Genomic DNA, 14,281 nt, shown 5'->3' with positions numbered 1-14,281 from the left:
CTGAGATTGAATATTTTGGCTACATTATTGGCAGCGGGGTTATCAAACCACAGACACACAAACTTCAAGCCATTTAGTCCTGTCCGTGTCCACAGACAAAGACCCAGCTGAAATCATTCCTTGGAAGGTCAGGATGGTACAGGCGACATGTGCCTAACTATTCCTCCCGTGCTGCTGTTCTCACAGATGTGACTCGGCGGATGAGTCCTACTCAGCTGCAGTGGAGTGAGGAGGCAGAATGTTAGGATGCGCTGAGTGAGAATCCTGACTTTACTAAAGATTTTGTGTTGCAGACGGATGCCTCAGAGTGAGGTTTGGGAGCGGTGCTTTTGCAGGGACAGCCCAGTGATCGTCACCCACCGGCTTACATCAGCAGGAAGTTGTTCCCGAGGGAGACTCGTTATTCCACTGTGGAGAAAGAATGCTTGGCACTGAAATGGGCTTTGGACTCCCTCAAGTATTATATCTGGGGAAGAGAGTTCATCCTGGAAACTGACCATAAAGCCCTGAGGTGGATGGAAGGGATGAAGGATGCTAATAGCCCTGTCACCTGCTGGTATTTGGCGATGCAGCCATATCGTTTCACCATTCAGCACGTTCTCGGGTGAGATATCACCGCTGCAGACTTTTCATTACACTCTTAGGGCGTGAGACTAGAAGGAGGGGAATGTGTGGCTGCGGCAATTACCAGCCGCACCATCAACCGGGCATATTAAGTGTCCTGTAGCCACCCATCCCCCTGATAATCTGGTAGAGGACTGAACTGTTACATTACACCAGCCTGTGTAGATGGGGCTGGATAACTGGATGGGCCATTCTGCTACAGTCAGAGGGTTCTCTGGAGCTGCTTCATTTATGCCGTATCTTTTTAAGGAGAGGAATGTTTTCTCTCCCCAGCAATTTACTATGGACTGGCCAGCATTGAATATAAACCCGCAGTCAGGAGATGTTGGTGTCACGTGGTTTGAGGAATATTTATTATGTTGTTGAAGGGGAACTTTAGAAGGAAATCTGGCTGAGGTTTGTTGACATTGAGGACAGCTTCTGCAATACTGAGCCACAGCAGCACGTAGACCCGGCCAGTGAAAATGCTTTGTAATACAGTCAAAACTTTTGCAATTCCCCAGGTGGCCTGCCCAGGGAATAGAGTGACCCAACTCAAGTACAGTTTCTCTGGCAGATTTAGGCACCATTAGCTGCTTCGCTGACCCCTGCTGGCAATAACGTATCCCATTTTCTATAAAATATCAATTTCCCTTCATCAGCTCAATTTTTTCCCCTTCTGTAAAGCGTTTAACCTGCTTGAAATAGAGAGTTAGACTAACATCATTTTGTTACATTGTCTGGATGTCAGTTGGTATTTGAAACCCCAAAAGCTGGGGTGGGTGTGGTTCAATGGATGAATTCACTTCAGTATTTTATAACTTTTCCCATCTTTTCTGGCTACAAGTTTTACCATCCCTTCCAGGTTTAGTTTCAATTTCAGCATTATAAGAAGGAAGTTCACTGAGAGGTTGGGTAGATTGTTTGATGTCCTTGGCTTTTGCCCGGGTAAGTGCAACTTCACAGACCTGACCTGGACGTAAAAGATCAAGAAGAACAGGCAAATCCTGACCCAGCACCACCGGAAAGGGGAGATGATCAGCAACCCCTACGTTCAGGAGATAATTCTGGCCTTGCACTTTGATATGAACATCTGCTGTGGGATAAAGCTTGTCATCTCCGTGTACACAACAGATGGGCACAGTCTCAGTCATACACGCACTATGAGGAGGAATGAACTGTCTATGAACAAGGGTCTGGTCACTGCCACTGTCAATAAGTGCCTTTAACTCACAGCCATTCACCTCCACCATGATCTCTCTCTGCGATTGTCATGGCTCCCTCTTTGACTTCAGATCACCTCTGGGCACATAGCACACCTGGATTGGTTTCAGAGAATTCTTGGGGCAGACAAATTTAGTGTGTCCCTCTAAACCACACATGTAACCAATAAGTCTCTTGGAAGATCTAGAAAATGAGTTAACCTCTGTAGATTTCTCCTTTACAGGAGCCTTACCTGCAGCTGAATCCACCCTTCGTAGAAACATAGAAACATAGAAAATAGGTGCAGGGGTAGGCCATTCGACCCTTCGAGCCTGCACCGCCATTCAGTATGATCATGGCTGATCATCCAACTCAGAACCCTGTACCTGCTTTCTCTCCATACCCCCTGATCCCTTTAGCCTCAAGGGCCATATCTAACTTATATCTAACCTACATATCTAAGGTTTGTATTGACCGGGAGACACCTGGCCATTTGTGATCCTTAGTTAACTTCCAGGCAGTGAAGCTCCACGGCTGCTTCTTCCGTCTGGCAGCAACAAACACATCAGCTAGGCCAGCTGCTTCTACGCCGTTGCAGGGTTGTGCTCCTTAATCCAGACCTGTAGCTCAGGGGAAAGCATTCTCAGATATTGTTCCAGGACAATAAATTCTCCAATTTCATTCACCGTCTTCCCCTTCAGGTCAACCCATTTCCCATAAAGCTTCTTTAACCTGACATATACCTCTTTTAGGCCTTCATCTGGTTCAACCTCAAGGCTGAAAATCTCTGTCTGTAGGTTTCTGGATCTATATCATTTTTTTGTAATAACCCTTCTAACTTCCTCATAGTCTGCAGCATCATCAATGTCCATATGAACATAGGCATTCCTAGCTTTGCCTGTCAATAATGGAATGAGCCTAAAGGCCCAATCTCCAATTGGCCATCTGCATGCTGTTGCTATTCTCTCAAAAGTGACAAGAAAATGTTCAATATCATCAGTAGCAGTCAGCTGCTGAAGCTTTGGCTCCTGAGTAGATCTCAAGTGTACTGCTGTAGAGCCATCCTCATGGGAGACCCCAAAGTTTACCTGGGCAGGAGGGGGGCCTGTGTCTGAACCCACAACATCTGCCCCCACAGTATCTGTCTTAACAGAAGGTTGATCACATGTTGGAGGGGTGTGGGCCTGCACCTCTGACTGGAGCAGATTGAACTGGGGCTGCAGTGCTTTAAATCGCTGCTCTTGGCCTCACCAACTGGGCATCTCGTACCTGCTGCTGCCCCATCTACGTGTGAAGAATATTGGCCTGGTCGATAATAGTGGGCTCCTGGGGTTTCTCTATTTCTGAGGCCCCAGAACGCCCCGGAAGGCCCCACCTCTGCTTCAGCATCAGACTGCTTCCCCAATTCCAGCTGCTGCTCTCGATTGGCTCGATTGGAAAAAAAATTCAAAACACCTTTCCTGCACCTCCTACTGCTGACCCCACCGCTGCCACATCTGTGAAGGACCAGGGTAAGCATAAAACTGGCAGAGTAGATAAAGGTGAAAAAAATAGGGGTTTTATTTACCCAAAATATTTACAAACTCAACAGAACTGTTCTAGATGCCAATCTTGAATCAGCTAAACAGAACAGAACTTGGTTACAACATAATAAATACTCCTCAGACCAAGTGACACCATCATCTCCTGACTGTGAGTTTATGTTCAATGCTGGCCAGTGCATAGTAAATAGCAGGGGTGAGAAAACATAAATGAAGCAGCTCCAGAGAACCCTCTGGCTGTAGCAGAATGGCACAATTCAATTATCCAGTCCCCTCTACTTCAGCCGGTGTAATGCAACAGCTCAGTCGCTTGATCTGGAAGGTTGAACTGCTGACAACTCGGTGAATCGGGTGGTTGGGAGTGGAGGAAGGACGGCAGTTGACTAAACAACTAGATTGTGAATGGATGGAGGATGGCAGGAGGACGTGATGATTTGGGAAGTGAGTTAGAGATGGAGGTTGGCAGAAAAGAGAAATGGAGTGGAAAAAGCAAGAAAAGAAAACAGAGGTATGAGATGTCAAACTCTGAGGAGTCAGGGGATGACTGAAGGAGACAATAGACAATAGGTGCAGGAGTAGGCCATTCGGCCCTTCGAGCCAGCACCGCCATTTAATGTGATCATGTCTGATCATCCACAATCAGTATCCTGTTCCTGCCTTCTCCCCATATCTCTTGACTCCACTATCTTTAAGAGCTCTATCTAACTCTTTCTTGAAAGCATCCAGAGAATTGGCCTCCACTGCCTTCTGAGGCAGAGCATTTCATAGATCCACAACTCTCTGGGTGAAAATTTTTTTCCTGAACTCTGTTCTAAATGGCCTACCCCTTATTCTTAAACTGTGGCCTCTGGTTATGGACTTCCCCAACATCAGGAACATGTTTCCTGCCTCTAGTGTGTCCAATCCCTTGATAATCTTATATGTTTCAATCAGATCCCCTCTCATCCTTCTAAATTCCAGTGTATACAAGCCCAGTCACTGCCATCTTTCAACATATGACAGTCCCGCCATCCCAGGAATCAACCTCGTAAACCTATGCTGCGCTCCCTCAATAGCAAGAATATCCCTCCTCAAATTTGGAGACCAAAACTGAACACAGTACTGCAGGTGTGGTCTCACCAGGGCCCTGTACAACTGCAGAAGGACCTCTTTGCTGCTATACTCAACTCCCCTTGTTATGAAGGCCAACATGCCATTAGCTTTCTTCAATGCCTGCCATACCTGCATGCTGATTTTCAGTGACTGATGTACAAGAACACATTGTACTTCCCCTTTTCCTAACTTGACACCATTCAGATAGTAATCTGCCTTTCTGTTTTGCCACCAAAGTGGATAACCTCACATTTATCCACATTATACTGCATCTGCCCATTCACCCAACCTGTCCGAGTCACACTGCATTCTCCTAACATCCTCCTCATATTTCACTCTACTACCCAGCTTTGTGTCATCTGCAAATTTGCTAATGTTACTTTTAATCCCTTCATCTAATACAATATATTAATGTATATTGTAAATAGCTGTGGTCCCAGCACCGAGCCTTGTGGTACCCCACTAGTCACTGCCTGCCATTCTGAAAAGGACCCGTTAATCCCTACTCTTTGTTTCCTCTCTGCCAACCAATTTTCTATCTGTGTTAGTACCCTACCCCCAACACCACGTGCTCTAATTTTGCCCACTAATCTCCTACATGGGACCTTATCAAAGGCTTTCTGAAGGGCCAGGTACACTACATCCACAAGCTCTCCCTTGTCAATTTTCATAGTTACATCCTCAAAAAATTCCAGAAGATTAATCAAGCATGATTTCCCCTTTGTAAATCCATGCTTACTTGGACTGGTCCTGTTACTGCTATCCAAATGTGCTGCTATTTCATCTTTTATATTTGACTCCAGCATCTTTCCCACTACTGATGTCAGGCTAACTGGTCTATAATTCCCTGTTTTCTTTCTCCCTCCTTTCTTAAAAATTGGGATAACATTAGCTACCCTCCAATCTTCAGGAACTGATCCTGGATCTATACAGCATTGGAAAATGATTACCAGTGCATCCACGATTTCTAGAACCACCTCCTTAAGTACCATGGGATGCAGACCATCAGGCGCTGGGGATTTATCAGCCTTCAGTCCCATCAGTCTACCCAACACCATTTTCTGCCTAATGTGAATTTCCCTCAGTTCCTCCATTACCCTAGGTCCTCTGGCCAGTATTACAACTGGGAGATTGTTTGTGTCTTCCCTAGTGAAGACAGATCCAAAGTACCTGTTCAACTCGTCTGCCCCATGTCCTTGTTCCCCATAATAAATTCACCCATTTCTGCCTTCAAGGGCCCAACTTTGGTCTTAACTAATTTTTTCCTCTTCACATACATAAAGAAGCTTTTACTATCCTCCTTTATATTCTTGGCTAGCTTACCTTCGTAGTTCATCTTTTCTCCCTGTATTGCCTTTTTAGTTATCTTCTGTTGCTCTTTAAAGGTTTCCCAATCCTCTGGCTTCCCGTTCATTTTTGCTATGTTATATATCTTTTTTATTTTTAAACTGTCCTTGACTTCCCTTGTTGGCCACGGTCACTCCCTACTCCCCTTCGAATCTTTCTTCTTCTTTGGGAAGAACTGATCCTGTACCTTCTGTATTATTCCCAGAAATACCTGCCATTGTTGTTCCACTGTCATCCTTGCTAGGGTATCCTTCCAGTCAACTTTGGCCAGTTCCTCCCTCATGGCTCCATAGTCCCCTTTGTTCAACTGGAATACTGACACTTCCGATTTTCCCTTCTCCCTCTCAAATTGTAGATTAAAAGTTATCATATTATGGTCACTACCTCCTAATGCTGTAGGATAGCAAAACAATGGAAAGAAGATGAGATTAAAGCAATTATAAAACTGAGCCTTTTGGTGATTGGAACCTGATTCATTTGATGAAGATGATCAACAAACTTACTGGCGAGGTCAAAAGAGCAAAGGTATTACGAAATGGATCAAAATTAGTGATTTGTCGGGATAGTGCTCAGCAAGGCAAAGTGATAAGATTAAATAAAATAGACAGAAGAAAAGTGCAATGTTCAATACCCAACAATAGAAAGTGGACTAGAGGAGCTATTTCAGGAATACCAACAGAAGTTACTATGGTTGAGATTAAACAGAACATAAAAGGAGCAAAAATTGAGGCCAAACGTTTGAAAGTTACAAGAAAAAGAAACAATTGTGATAGTTTATCAGATATGATTAATTTCGATGAAGAAAAATTGCGGACAAAATTTTATTTTGGGTATATGTGTTATGAGGTCAGAATACATATACCACCGCCTTTAAAATGCTTTAAATGTCAGAAATTCGGGCATATCGCGGCGGTCTGCAGAGGGAAACAAAAAAGTGGGAGATGCGCTGGAGAACATGAATATGGGAAATGCGAGGCGGAAGCTAGGCTGAAATGCTGCAATTATGGCGGGGAACACGGTGCAGCTTATCGAGGGGGCATTAATAGCAAGAAGACAGCTGAGATACAATATGTTAAAGTAACAAGGGATTAGCTATACAGAGGCAGTGAAAGGAATTGCTGAAAAAGAGAAGGCTATCAAGTGAACAAATATAGGGAATAATAAACCAGTGAACTGTGAGGGCTGTAATGTGATAAATAAGGATACACTAATAATGAGTAGAAAGGATTTTGTACTGTTCATGGTAGATGTAATTAACTATTTAGTGTTAACAGACAAGAGAACCGAGAAAGCTAAAATTATAGTCAAGTCTGCAGAAAAATATCTTGGTATTACAGGGCTTTGGTGGGAAGTAGCTAAAGAAACGTTGAATGGAGGATCAAACAGTTCACAGGCGGGGAGGCGGGATCTTAATGGCAGTATATATATTTTACAATGGAATGCAAGGAGTCTTATCACAAATAGTCAAGAATTTAAGAAATATGTATCAGAGCTTAAGGAAAAAACTCCGATTTTATGTATACAAGAAACGTGGTTGAAACCACAATTAGATTTTGTTTTACAGCTATTAGGAAGGATAGAAGTAATGACAATGTTGGAGGAGTAGCAATATTTATAACCAGTGGGATGAGGTATAATATAATCAACATAGGGCAGAAATATGTATCAATAACAATCAAAATTTGGATAGGCAGAGAAAGTTTGGTAATAATAAATTATTATAATCCATGTAGAAGATTAAGCAAAGATACATTAAACACAGTGGGTAGTGGGATGAAAGGGAAAATAATATGGTGTGGGGATTTCAATGGACAGTAAACTATGGGGATGTAAAAATATTGATGAAAACGAATTAGTGATACAAGAATTTATAGATGATGAAAAATTGACATGTATAAATAATGGACAAAGTATGAGATTTAACATTTCCCAAAACACAGAATCCACAATAGACTTAACATTTGTAAGTAGAGAATTAACAGGGATCAGTACTTTGAATGTATTAAAACAAACTACATTAGGAAGTGATCACTATCCCATACTCACAAAGATTCAGATTAAAATAGAACAAAATAAAGGACCTAGAGTGTCAAGGTGGAAACTATATAAGGCAGATTGGGAGATATTTTAAAGAAGAAGTGAAGTAAGATGAATAAAGATTTTAGATGAAAATATATTGGATATAGAAGAAATGAATGATAAATTAGTCACAGCAGCAGTTAAAAATTCAGCAGAAGAAACAATTCCAAAACTTAAAGGTAGAGGAAAGCGTTAAAGTGTTCCATGGTGGAATTGTGAATGTAGTAGAAGTATAAAAGTAAGGAAAAAAGCATTTAAAGTGTTAAAAAGACAACATTTGGTAGAAACATTAATACAATATAAAAGAGCACAAGCAGAAGTTTGGAAAATAATCAGACAAGCAAAGCGAGCACACTGGAGACAATATTGTAACAAAATTGGAAAAGAAACTCAACTGTCTGAAATACGGGGCATGATAAGGAAAATGAATGGTATAAGAAGTAGCAAAGAGATTCCTGTGCTAGAAAGCAAGGACAAAGTTGCAATTAACAATGTAGAAAAAGCAGAAATATTGGCGAAAACTTTTGTTAGCTTGGAAAATTTGACAGTTGAGGCTAGACAGCAAAGGGAGGAGAGGCTTAAGCAAAATTCAGGAATTACAGACAAAAGAGCAACATCAGAAGAAGTGCTGTAGACACCTATTAGCAAAACAGAAATAGAAAGGGCTATTATGAATACGCGGCCAACTTCTCCTGGGAAGGACCAAGTCTGGAATATAATGTTGAAGCACTTATCAGGAAGTGCACTTCTAGTTCTGCAGAGACTGTTTAATGATATACGGGGAAGAGGTAAAATACCATCTGCATGGAAACATTCTGCTATTGTTCCAATATTAAAACCTGGTAAAGATTTATCAGACTCGACAAACTATAGACCAATTGCATTAACTTCACAGCTAGGTAAACTTACTGAATGAATAATAATTGATAGGCTTACATACTTTCTAGAAAAAAGAATTTTTATTTCTCCCTACCAAAGCAGTTTTCACAAAGGAAGAACTACAGTCAATTCAATACTTAGCTTGGAATCTGAAATTAGAAAGGCTCAAACAATGAAAGAAATGGTCCTGGCAGTATTCTTCGACAGAGAAAAGGCATATGATATGCTCTGGAAAGAGGGAGTGTTAATTATATTGAAAGAATTAGGGGTGGAAGGAAAATTATATAACTGGGTTCTAGACTTTCTTTTTGATCAAACAATTCAAGTCAAGGTGGAAGAAGAGTACTCCAGGACATATTCAGTTGAAAATGGAACACCACAAGGTAGTGTCTGCAGTCCATTACTATTTACCATAATGATAAATGACATATTTGCGCAAGTTGAACATAGTGTGGGGAAATCCCTATGTGCAGATGATGGGGCTTTATGGGTGAGGGGAAGAAATTTAATTCATATACAAAGGAAAATGTAAGACGCAATTAATAAAGTGGAGGAGTGGGCAAATAAATGGGGTTTCAAATTGTCTCTAAGTAAGTCGCAAGTGATATGTTTCTCAAGAAATCACGAACCAGTTTGCGTGAAATAAAATGAACAAAAATTAGAGCAGATAAAGATAATTCCATTCCTCGGTTTGTTATTTGATGAGAAACTTACATGGAAAAAGCAAATTGAGAAAATTACGAACAAATGTAACAAAATAAACAACTTATTGAGGTGTCTTGCTGGACAGGATTGGAGTACAAGCAGGATATCGTTATTAAATATTTATCAAGCTCTAATAAGGGCTACATTGGATTATGGATGTGCAGTATACATGTCAGCTGCGGAAAGTAATTTAAAAATGCTGGATGTTGAGCGAGCTCAGGCCCTCAGGATATGTAGTGGTGCATCAGCTGTATCAGCCCTTCAAGTCAAAACGGGGGAAATGCCTTTAAGACTTAGAAGAATAAAGCTAATGCTACATTACTGGGTTAACATCATGGGGCATAACTACTCACATCCAGCTAAAGCTATATTGAAAGACAACTGGGAACATAATAATCCAAATTATAATAGCTTTGGATGGATCGGGGATGCAGCAGCACAAAAATATGGTCTGCACAAAATGGAATATAGCCCTCCAGTTCCATTACCCGATGTTCCTCCATGGCTCTTTACAATACATACAGTGGATACAAACCTGCAACAACTTTTTAAAAAAGTAGTCTTACTGTGGAATCAAATTGATAGTAGAAGAATATATAGACCTGCATTTTAGAAACAAAATGCCATGTGCAGAAGTTCGCTGATGACACGGTCATAGTGGGGTGTGTCAGGAATGGACAGGAGGAGGAGTATAGGAAACTGATACAGGACTTTGTGATATGGTGCAACTCAAACTACCTGCGTCTCAATATCACCAAGACCAAGGAGATGGTGGTGGACTTTAGGAGATCTAGGCCTCAAATGGAGCCAGTGATCATTAATGGAGAATGTGTGGAGCAGGTTAAGACCTACAATATCTGGGAGTACAGTTAGACGAGAAGCTAGACTGGACTGCCAACACAGATGCCTTGTGCAGGAAGGCACAGAGTCGACTGTACTTCCTTAGAAGGTTGGCGTCATTCAATGTCTGTAGTGAGATGCTGAAGATGTTCTATAGGTCAGTTGTGGAGAGCGCCCTCTTCTTTGTGGTGGCGTGTTGGGGAGGAAGCATTAAGAAGAGGGATGCCTCACGTCTTAATAAGCTGGTAAGGAAGGCGGGCTCTGTCGTGGGCAAAGTACTGGAGAGTTTAACATCGGTAGCTGAGCGAAGGGCGCTGAGTAGACTACGGTCAATTATGGAAAACTCTGAACATCCTCTACATAGCACCATCCAGAGACAGAGAAGCAGTTTCAGCGACAGGTTACTATCGATGCAATGCTCCTCAGACAGGATGAAGAGGTCAATACTCCCCAATGCCATTAGGCTTTACAATTCAACCGCCAGGACTTAAGAACTTTTTAAAAGCTATTATTAATGCTTTTTGAGATAGTGATTTAGATGCATATCATATTTTTTACTGAGTTAAGTATTGTATGTAATTAGTTTTGCTACAACAAGTGTATGGGACAATTGGAAAAAAAAGTTGAATTTCCCCATGGGGATGAATAAAGTATCTATCTATCTATCTATCTATCTAAATTAGTAATATTTACGGATGGCTCCAAAGACCCTAGCTCTGACCGCACAGGTATTGCAGTCTACATTCCTCAGTGCAAAACTAGTATCAGGAAAAGAACATCAAACCATTTATCAGTGTATACAACAGAATTAATGGCAATAGAAAATAATGTGAGAAAGGCTGTAAACTGTTCAGACAGTTTGTCTGCATTAACCTCTATCAAATCAAGAAAATCAGAAAGTAGACAGGATATTTTATTGGAGGTTCTATGCAAGTTATATACACTGACCAAAATGGGGTAGAAGTAAGCTTCCTTTGGGTTCCTGCTCATTGTGTGTGGAGGGTAATGAAAAAGTTGACATTATAGCTAAACAATCTCTCAAATCATCTATAATACAGGTCCAGATCCCTCTAAGCAAAGCGGAAGTCAAAAGCATTATAAAAACACATATTGAGGAGACGTGGCAGAAGCATTGGGTTGAGAGTGAAACAGGGAGACAACTGTACAAAATACAAGGACAAGTCAGATACCAAAGAATATCAGGTGGACATAGAAAGATAGAAGTGATCATCAGTCGTTCAAGAATTACACATTATATTAAATAGGGAAACGTCCAACTGGGTTGTGTGAAAACTGCAATCAACCAGAAACAGTTGAACATGTATCGATTAAATGTAAGAAGTATGAAAGAGAAAGGGTGAAGATGATAGGAGCGCTTAAGATGAGCAAAAATAAAACTGCTGTGGGTATAGAAGACATTTTGGGAGTTCAAGAGAAATACGGACCTATATCATGGAGTATCTGAAAGACTCTGGTTTATTGTATAGAATTTAGGGAATGCATTTCTTTTCATTCCTCCTGTTTATCAAACGATCCACACTCCAGTCTAGCAGGTGGCGGTAATGCACCTTAAAGCTGGTTTGGCAACCGTCATACAACAAAATAAGAAGAAGCAGAAGCTCAGCCGTTTGCCAGATTATCAGGAGGATGGGCGGCTACAGGACACCTGATATGCCCGCTTGGTGGTGCGGCCGGTAATTGCAGCCGCCACAGTCGCCGCAAGCTCACTACCAAGGACAGCCCCGCACTCTTACGGAGAAGGTGTTGTCCAGTCTGAAGGGCAGAAACGAGGGACAGTATGATATCGCAGAGACAATGCTGAGCATCATCAATGAATATTGTTGTCACACTGAGGGAGCGCCGCACTGTGGGTGGGGGGCGATAGTGAGTTACAGTGTGGGAGGGGTAATTCTGAGGAAGAGTCAAACTGTGGGAGGGGTGATACAGTGTGAGATCTCTCTCCTAAAGTTGAAAATAGCGGCCAAATCCTAAAAGAACGGGTTTAGAGACCTCCAGAAGGTTTTGGGAGTGTGGGGTGTCATATTGACAGTGGACTAGAGCGGTTTCTTTCCTGCAAGGACCCGGTTTTTGAAGTTTTCGGGCCGTGTTTCTCGAGCGCTGAGCAGTGGCTGCAGCTGACGGATTGCCAAAGTTCGAGTGTTTAACTTTGTCCGGAGCGGGAACGGATTAAATCCGTTTTGAAACAGCGGAAACCCCTCCCGTTTAGATTGCCGAGCCCAGGGCGATTGGGAAGACTTCGGAGCGGCCGGAGGAAGAGCGGACTGACCTGGGAGACACCTTCGTTTTTGCAGCAGCACGGATGGCGCTGAGGTTTTTCAACCAGACGGACATCCAGCCTATCCACGGATAACTCCCATCTCCCTCCCCTCTCTGAACTGTTTCTTTTTGAGAGATTATTTGCTGGGGTCTCGCTGTGTTTAGCATTCTGTAGTTGTCGAATTTCGGACTGAGTAGTGACTGCCATGACAGAGTGCATCTCCAACATGTCGGCATCGCAGTCGTATGCGGAGACTGCGGGCTCTGGAATTACATCCCGCGAAGTGAGTCACCCTTTCAAATTAATGGCTCTGAAAGATGCTGTACAACGTACGGAACCAACTTGAGTCAGTAGGAATGACGCTTTGAAGCCGACGTCGCTGGGCCTCCCCCCGCTGCTCCCTCTTTCTGTTCCTCCCGTCGGCACACACCTCCCCCTTTCCCCGTGCCTGTGGCGACGGAGGTCGGTGATGGGCGCGGCACGGGTGAAGGAGTGGGTTGAGGTAGGAAGGCAAATAGAAACTAGAAACACACCGAGGCTTCTACCACTGCGAAGGGGCGGGCAGTTCCTGTTAAACATCTTGAGAGTAGAGGAGGCCATGGATAGACATATCAGAATGTCCATGGCCTCCTCTACTGTCAAGATGAATCCACACTCAGGTTGGAGGAACAACACCTTATATACCGGCTGGGTAGCCACCATGCTAATGGCATGAACATTGACTTCTCTAACTTCCGTTAATGCCCCTCCTCCCCTTCTTGCCCCATCCCTGACATATTTAGTTGTTTTTTCTCTCTCTCTCTCTCTCTGCCCATCACCCTGCCTGTTCTCCATCTCCCTCTGGTGCTCCCCCTCCCCCTTTCTTTCTCCCGAGGCCTCCCGTCCCATGATCCTTTCCCTTCTCCAGCTCTGTATCACTTTCACCAATCACCTTTCCAGCTCTTAGCTTCATCCCACCCCCTCCGGTCTTCTCCTACCATTTTGCATTTCCCCCTCCCCCCACTATCAAATCTCTTAGTATCTCTCCTTTCAGTTAGTCCTGACGAAGGGTCTCGGCCCGAAACGTCGACAGCGCTTCTCCCTATAGATGCTGCCTGGCCTGCTGTGTTCCACCAGCATTTTGTGTGTGTAGGATGCAGAAGGACTTGGACAGACTAGGAGAACGGGCAAGAAAATGGCAAATGAAATGCAATGTTGGAAAATGCATGGTCATGCACTTTAGTAGTAGAAATAAATGTGTGGATTATTTTCTAAATGGGGAGAAAATGAGATGCAGAGGAACTTGGGAATCCTTGTGCAGAACACCCTGAAAGTTAACTTGCAGGTTGAGTTGGTGGTGAGGAAGGCAAATGCCATGTTTGTATTAATTTCAAAGAGGCCAGAATATAAGACCAGGGATGTAATCTTGTGGCTTTATAAGGCACTGGTGAGGCCTCACCTTGAGTATTGTGAACAGTTTTTGGCTCCTTATCTAAGAAAAGATGTGCTGGCTTTGGAAAGGGTTCAGATGAGGTTCACAGGATGATTCTGGGAATGAAAGGGTTATCATAAGAGGAATGTTTGATGGCTCTGGGCCTGTGCTTGCTGGAGTTTAGAAGGATGTCAGGGGATCTCATTGAAATCTTTTGAATGTTGAAAGGCCTGGACAGAGTAGATGTGGAAAGGATGTTTCCCATGGTGGGGAAGTCTAGGACAGGCGAACAGGGCCTCAGAG

The 14,281-nt window shown here is 42.9% G+C and overlaps 1 protein-coding gene across 1 annotated transcript in view; it reads right to left on the bottom strand.

Moving 5' to 3' along the window:
• LOC140736806 (sialic acid-binding Ig-like lectin 13) overlaps nucleotides 1-14,281 on the bottom strand; it is a 51,001-nt gene that overhangs the window by 16,013 nt on the left and 20,707 nt on the right. The window lies entirely within an intron of this gene.

The sequence above is a fragment of the Hemitrygon akajei genome, chromosome 1 (assembly GCF_048418815.1).
Source record: "Hemitrygon akajei chromosome 1, sHemAka1.3, whole genome shotgun sequence".
NCBI classification, from domain to species: Eukaryota; Metazoa; Chordata; class Chondrichthyes; order Myliobatiformes; family Dasyatidae; genus Hemitrygon; species Hemitrygon akajei.
This window is presented reverse-complemented; position numbering and strand designations above follow the sequence as displayed.